Below are 8,531 nucleotides of genomic sequence, written 5' to 3'. Positions count from 1 at the left end.
CTCTCCCTCTCCTTCTCTCTCCCTCTCCCTTCTCTCTCCCTTTTCCTTGTCACTCCCTCATCACTCTCTTTCTCTCCCTTCTCTCTCTCTCTCCCTTTTCTCTCTCCCTCTTCCTTCGCTCTCCCTATCCCTTCTCTCTCCCTTTCCTTGTCTCTCCCTCTTCCTTGTCTCTCCATTCTCTCTCCCTTCTCATTCTCTCTCCCTTTTCCTTCTATCTCCCTTTCCTTCTCTCTCCCTTTTCCTTCTCTCTCCCTTTTCCTTCTCTCTCCCTTTTCTTTCTCTCTCCATTTTCTCACTCCCTTCTCTATCCCTCTGCCTTCTCTCTCCCTTCTCTCTCCCTATCCATTCTCTCTCCCTCTTCCTTCTCTCTCCCTCTTCCTTCTCTCTCCCTTTCCAATCTCTCTCCCTTTTCCTTGTCTCTCCATTCTCTCCCTTTTCCTTTCCCCTCCCCTTTCCTTTGCTCTCCCTCTCCCTTCTCTCTCTCTCCACTCCCTTCTCTCTCTCTCTCCCCCTCCCTTCTCTATCCCTCTCCCTTATAACTCCCTGATCATTCCCTCTACCTCTCTCTCCCCCTCTCCCTTCTCTCTCTCTCCCTTTCCCTTCTCTCGCACCCTCTTCCTTCTCTCTGTCTATCCCTCTCCCTTCTCTCTCTCCCTTCTCTCTCTCCTCTCTCCCTCTCCCTTCTCTCTCCCTCTCCCTTCTCTCTCCCTTTTCCTTGTCACTCCCTCATCACTCTCTCCCTCTCCCTTCTCTCTCCCTCTCCCTTCTCTCTCCCTATCCCTTCTCTCTCCCTATCCCTTCTCTCTCCCTTTCCTTGTCTCTCCCTCTCCCTTGTCTCTCCATTCTCTCTCCCTCTTCCTTCTCTCTCCCTCTTCCTTCTCTCTCCCTTTTCCTTCTATCTCCCTTTCCTTCTCTCTCCCTTTTCCTTCTCTCTCCCTTTACCTTCTCTCTCATTTTGCCTTCTCTCTCCCTTTTCTCTCCCTTTTCTCTCCCTTTTCTCTCCCTTTTCTCTCCCTTTTCTCTCCCTTTTCTTTTCCTTTTCTCTCCCTTTTCCTTTTCTCTCCCTTTTCCTTTTCTCTCCCTTTTCCTTTTCTCTCCCTTTTCCTTTTCTTTCCCTTTTCCTTTTCTCTCCCTCACCCTTCTCTCTCCCTCTCCCTTCTCTCTCCATCTCCCTTCTCTCTACATCTACCTTCTCTCTCTCCGTATCCCTTCTTCCTCTCCCTATCCCTTCTCTCTCTCCCTATCCCTTCTCTCTCCCTATCCCTTATCTCTCCCTTTCCTTGTCTCTCCCTCTCCCTTCTCTCTCCCTTTTCTTTCTCTCTCCCTTCTCTCTCCCTTTTCTCACTCCCTTCTCTATCCCTCTGCCTTCTCTCTCCCTTCTCTCTCCCTATCCCATCTCTCTCCCTCTTCCTTCTCTCTCCTTCTTCCTTCTCTCTCACTTTCCATGCTCTCTCCCTATTCCTTGTCTCTCCATTCTCTCCCTTTTCCTTTCCCCTCTCCTTTCCTTCGCTCTCCCTCTCCCTTCTCTCTCCCTCCTCTCTCCCTTGTCACTTCCATCTCTCTCCCTCTCCCTTTTCTCTCACTATCCCTTCTCTCTCCCTTTCCTTGTCTCTCCCTCTCCCTTGTCTCTCCATTCTCTCTCCCTCTTCCTTCTCTCTCCCTTTTCCTTCTATCTCCATTTCCTTCTCTCTCCCTTTTCATTTTCTCTCCCTTTTCCTTTTCTCTCCCTCTCCCTTCTCTCTCCCTCTCCCTTCTCTGTCCCTCCTCTCACACTTGTCTCTCCCTGCTTTCTCTCTCTCCCTTCTCTCTCCCTCTCTTCTCTCTCCCTCTCCCTTCTCTCTCCCTCTCCCTTCTCTCAATTTTTTTCTCTCTTACTCCCACTCTATCTCTTTCACTTCAACCCGTCTCTTGCTCTCACACACATTTCTTTCTTCCACTTCTCTCTCTCTCTTTTTCTTTCTCACACCCTCTCTTTCTCTCCCTGCTCTCTATTACTCTCCCTGACTAGCATCCCTGCTCCTTCTAAATCACCTGTATTTTACTCTCACAAATGTCCTTTCTTTCTCTCTCTCTTTCAAGGACTACCACTCTCCCCTCTCTCTCACAAACCCCTCTCTCACTCAGTCTAAGCATTGTTTATTTAGTCCATCAGTGAAAGAGGGTCCTCAACTGCATTGCTCTAAAGGGGATTGCATTATATTTTTTCACTTATCTTGGGTAAAATTTATTTGCAGTATGAAAATAGGTAAGTTCGTCATCAAGATGATGTTCACAAAGGACATACTAACAAGGAGGTAAGTAGTTGAGGTAAGTGAGTACACCTACACAATGCATTGCTTTTATCTCTCAGGATATAAAGCTTTGAGTTGATTTCTCTCCCTTTACACGAGTGTGCCCTTTTAGAGTCAGGCAGTGAACTCTTCGCTACTGTCCCATCTGCAGCGCTAGCTCGACTGTAAATTGGGGGAAGAAAGCATACCCCTTTACGGACGATAGACAGTAGTGCTTCTTCACTCCTAGCATACGGCAGAGGAGAAGCTCCGCTCTGTACAAAACGGATCTAGTCCTCAATGTCCAAGTACTTAGTAGTGAGGTAAAAGCTAGCTCTTTACCTCTAAGGGTGCCTCTCGCTAACATGCAACGAATGCAAGAGTTTTCAAATTTTTGAATGACTAACTGCATATAAATGCAACATGTCAATTGGATAGGGAATAGAATATATACAACAAAATAGAAAGGGCAGGCTCACAGACTGATTCCATGCCCTCCCTCACCCGCTCTTGACCCATGTTCACTATCACCCACCACCTCATCCACCTTCACCCTCACACTCATCCACCTTCACCCACCCACCATTGCCCCCTCACCAACACCTTCACTCACCCACACCTTCACTCATCCCCCTACCTCACCTACATTCACCAACCTTTAACCCCACTTAAACACACCCTCCCTCTTCCACCTTAATCTTCACCCTCCCTCACCCATGTTCACTCTACCTTACTGGCCTCAACCTTACCTACAAAGCCTCCTATACCCATATTAACCATCCCTCACCCACCTTCAACATCACCTTCCCACACCCTCCTTCACCCAACCTCCCTCACCCACCTTCTACCCTCATCATCCATATTAAAATTCACCTTCACCACCCTTACCTGCACACCAATACCCAGCCTCACCCTTGCCCACTCACCCATACCTGAACTGACCCACACTTTTTTCACCCACCTTCATCCTCACCCTCCCAGACACATTTACTCACCCTCCCTAATCCACCTTCAACACCACCTACCCACTCTCTTCATCATCCACCTTCCCTCAAAAACCTTCAACCTCCTTACCCACACCCACCATACATCCCTAAACCTCTCTCACCCACCTACCCACAACCTCCCTCACGTTCTTACCCACTTACACTTTTTCTTACCACACTTTCAACCCCAAACCACACCCTCCCTAAATTGTTCAGAACTTAACTCTCATTGGCCAAGTACCTAAATGAGTCACATAACTAAAAATGTTCTATTCTTTTTTCACCAAACACAAATACAAAAATAATCGTAAGGGTCAACCCTAACCCTAACTTTCAACGCTAACCCTAACTCTTCTCTGATTGGTTAGTACCCAAATGAGTCACATACCTAAATTTTCGTATTCCCCTATAACCCTGGGCCAAACAAAAATAGAAAAATAATCCTAAGTGTCAACCCTAACTTTCAACCCTAACTTTCAACCCTAACTTTCAACCCTAACTTTCAACCCTAACTTTCAACCCTAACTTTCAACCCTAACTCTTCTCTGATTGGTTAGTACCCAAATGAGTCACATACCTAAATTTTCGTATTCCCCTATAACCCTAACCCTAACCCTAACCCTAACCCTAACCCTAACCCTAACCCTAACCCTAACCCTAACCCTAACCCTAACCCTAACCCTAACCCTAACCCTAACCCTAACCCTAACCCTAACCCTAACCCTAACCCTAACCCTAACTTTCAACCCTAACTCTTCTCTGATTGGTTAGTACCCAAATGAGTCACATACCTAAATTTTCGTATTCCCCTATAACCCTAACCCTAACCCTAACCCTAACCCTAACCCTAACCCTAACCCTAACCCTAACCCTAACCCTAACCCTAACCCTAACCCTAACCCTAACCCTAACCCTAACACCAAACACAAATACAAAAATAATCGTAAGGGTCAACCCTAACCCTAACTTTCAGCGCTAACCCTAACTCTTCTCTGATTGGTTAGTACCCAAATGAGTCACATACCTAAATTTTCGTATTCCCCTATAACCCTGGGCCAAACAAAAATAGAAAAATAATCCTAACTGTCAACCCTAACTGTCAACCCTAACTGTCAACCCTAACTGTCAACCCTAACTGTCAACCCTAACTGTCAACCCTAACTGTCAACCCTAACTGTCAACCCTAACTGTCAACCCTAACTGTCAACCCTAACTGTCAACCATAACTGTCAACCCTAACTGTCAACCCTAACTTTCAACCCTAACTTTCAACCCTAACTCTTCTCTGATTGGTTAGTACCCAAATGAGTCACATACCTAAATTTTCGTATTCCCCTATAACCCTAACCCTAACCCTAACCCTAACCCTAACCCTAACCCTAACCCTAACCCTAACCCTAACCCTAACCTTCACCACCCTTACCTGCACACCAATACCCAGCCTCACCCTTGCCCACTCACCCATACCTGAACTGACCCACACTTTTTTCACCCACCTTCATCCTCACCCTCCCAGACACATTTACTCACCCTCCCTAATCCACCTTCAACACCACCTACCCACTCTCTTCATCATCCACCTTCCCTCAAAAACCTTCAACCTCCTTACCCACACCCACCATACATCCCTAAACCTCCCTCACCCACCTACCCACAACCTCCCTCACGTGCTTACCCACTTACACTTTTTCTTACCACACTTTCAACCCCAAACCACACCCTCCCTAAATTGTTCAGAACTTAACTCTCATTGGCCAAGTACCTAAATGAGTCACATAACTAAAAATGTTCTATTCTTTTTTAACCAAACACAAATACAAAAATAATCGTAAGGGTCAACCCTAACCCTAACTTTCAACGCTAACCCTAACTCTTCTCTGATTGGTTAGTACCCAAATGAGTCACATACCTAAATTTTCGTATTCCCCTATAACCCTGGGCCAAACAAAAATAGAAAAATAATCCTAACTTTCAACCCTAACTTTCAACCCTAACTTTCAACCCTAACTTTCAACCCTAACTCTTCTCTGATTGGTTAGTACCCAAATGAGTCACATACCTAAATTTTCGTATTCCCCTATAACCCTGGGCCAAACAAAAATAGAAAAATAATCCTAAGTGTCAACCCTAACTTTCAACCCTAACTTTCAACCCTAACTTTCAACCCTAACTTTCAACCCTAACTCTTCTCTGATTGGTTAGTACCCAAATGAGTCACATACCTAAATTTTCGTATTCCCCTATAACCCTGGGCCAAACAAAAATAGAAAAATAATCCTAAGTGTCAACCCTAACTTTCAACCCTAACTTTCAACCCTAACTTTCAACCCTAACTCTTCTCTGATTGGTTAGTACCCAAATGAGTCACATACCTAAATTTTCGTATTCCCCTATAACCCTAACCCTAACCCTAACCCTAACCCTAACCCTAACCCTAACCCTAACCCTAACCCTAACCCTAACCCTAACCCTAACCCTAACCCTAACACCCTAACCCTAACCCTAACCCTAACCCTAACCCTAACCCTAACCCTAAATTTTCGTATTCCCCTATAACCCTGGGCCAAACAAAAATAGAAAAATAATCCTAACTTTCAACCCTAACTTTCAACCCTAACTTTCAACCCTAACTTTCAACCCTAACTTTCAACCCTAACTCTTCTCTGATTGGTTAGTACCCAAATGAGTCACATACCTAAATTTTCGTATTCCCCTATAACCCTGGGCCAAACAAAAATAGAAAAATAATCCTAACTTTCAACCCTAACTTTCAACCCTAACTTTCAACCCTAACTTTCAACCCTAACTTTCAACCCTAACTCTTCTCTGATTGGTTAGTACCCAAATGAGTCACATACCTAAATTTTCGTATTCCCCTATAACCCTAACCCTAACCCTAACCCTAACCCTAACCCTAACCCTAACCCTAACCCTAACCCTAACCCTAACCCTAACCCTAAATTTTCGTATTCCCCTATAACCCTGGGCCAAACAAAAATAGAAAAATAATCCTAACTTTCAACCCTAACTTTCAACCCTAACTTTCAACCCTAACTTTCAACCCTAACTTTCAACCCTAACTCTTCTCTGATTGGTTAGTACCCAAATGAGTCACATACCTAAATTTTCGTATTCCCCTATAACCCTGGGCCAAACAAAAATAGAAAAATAATCCTAACTTTCAACCCTAACTTTCAACCCTAACTTTCAACCCTAACTTTCAACCCTAACTTTCAACCCTAACTCTTCTCTGATTGGTTAGTACCCAAATGAGTCACATACCTAAATTTTCGTATTCCCCTATAACCCTGGGCCAAACAAAAATAGAAAAATAATCCTAACTTTCAACCCTAACTTTCAACCCTAACTTTCAACCCTAACTCTTCTCTGATTGGTTAGTACCCAAATGAGTCACATACCTAAATTTTCGTATTCCCCTATAACCCTGGGCCAAACAAAAATAGAAAAATAATCCTAACTTTCAACCCTAACTTTCAACCCTAACTTTCAACCCTAACTTTCAACCCTAACTTTCAACCCTAACTCTTCTCTGATTGGTTAGTACCCAAATGAGTCACATACCTAAATTTTCGTATTCCCCTATAACCCTGGGCCAAACAAAAATAGAAAAATAATCCTAACTTTCAACCCTAACTTTCAACCCTAACTTTCAACCCTAACTTTCAACCCTAACTTTCAACCCTAACTCTTCTCTGATTGGTTAGTACCCAAATGAGTCACATACCTAAATTTTCGTATTCCCCTATAACCCTGGGCCAAACAAAAATAGAAAAATAATCCTAACTTTCAACCCTAACTTTCAACCCTAACTTTCAACCCTAACTTTCAACCCTAACTTTCAACCCTAACTCTTCTCTGATTGGTTAGTACCCAAATGAGTCACATACCTAAATTTTCGTATTCCCCTATAACCCTGGGCCAAACAAAAATAGAAAAATAATCCTAAGTGTCAACCCTAACTTTCAACCCTAACTTTCAACCCTAACTTTCAACCCTAACTTTCAACCCTAACTCTTCTCTGATTGGTTAGTACCCAAATGAGTCACATACCTAAATTTTCGTATTCCCCTATAACCCTGGGCCAAACAAAAATAGAAAAATAATCCTAAGTGTCAACCCTAACTTTCAACCCTAACTTTCAACCCTAACTTTCAACCCTAACTTTCAACCCTAACTCTTCTCTGATTGGTTAGTACCCAAATGAGTCACATACCTAAATTTTCGTATTCCCCTATAACCCTGGGCCAAACAAAAATCGAAAAATAATCCTAAGTGTCAACCCTAACTTTCAACCCTAACTTTCAACCCTAACTTTCAACCCTAACTTTCAACCCTAACTCTTCTCTGATTGGTTAGTACCCAAATGAGTCACATACCTAAATTTTCGTATTCCCCTATAACCCTGGGCCAAACAAAAATAGAAAAATAATCCTAAGTGTCAACCCTAACTTTCAACCCTAACTTTCAACCCTAACTTTCAACCCTAACTTTCAACCCTAACTTTCAACCCTAACTCTTCTCTGATTGGTTAGTACCCAAATGAGTCACATACCTAAATTTTCGTATTCCCCTATAACCCTGGGCCAAACAAAAATAGAAAAATAATCCTAAGTGTCAACCCTAACTTTCAACCCTAACTTTCAACCCTAACTTTCAACCCTAACTCTTCTCTGATTGGTTAGTACCCAAATGAGTCACATACCTAAATTTTCGTATTCCCCTATAACCCTGGGCCAAACAAAAATAGAAAAATAATCCTAACTTTCAACCCTAACTTTCAACCCTAACTTTCAACCCTAACTTTCAACCCTAACTTTCAACCCTAACTCTTCTCTGATTGGTTAGTACCCAAATGAGTCACATACCTAAATTTTCGTATTCCCCTATAACCCTAACCCTAACCCTAACCCTAACCCTAACCCTAACCCTAACCCTAACCCTAACCCTAACCCTAACCCTAACCCTAACCCTAACCCTAACCCTAACCCTAACCCTAACCCTATTCCCCTATAACCCTAACCCTAACCCTAACCCTAACCCTAAATTTTCGTATTCCCCTATAACCCTGGGCCAAACAAAAATAGAAAAATAGTCCTAAGTGTCAACCCTAACTTTCAACCCTAACTTTCAACCCTAACTTTCAACCCTAACTTTCAACCCTAACTCTTCTCTGATTGGTTAGTACCCAAATGAGTCACATACCTAAATTTTCGTATTCCCCTATAACCCTGGGCCAAACAAAAATAGAAAAATA

Source organism: Ascaphus truei, unplaced genomic scaffold (genome assembly GCF_040206685.1).
Source record: "Ascaphus truei isolate aAscTru1 unplaced genomic scaffold, aAscTru1.hap1 HAP1_SCAFFOLD_1115, whole genome shotgun sequence".
Taxonomy (NCBI): Eukaryota; Metazoa; Chordata; class Amphibia; order Anura; family Ascaphidae; genus Ascaphus; species Ascaphus truei.
The sequence above is the reverse complement of the archived record's forward strand: the minus strand, read 5'-3'. Positions refer to the sequence as shown.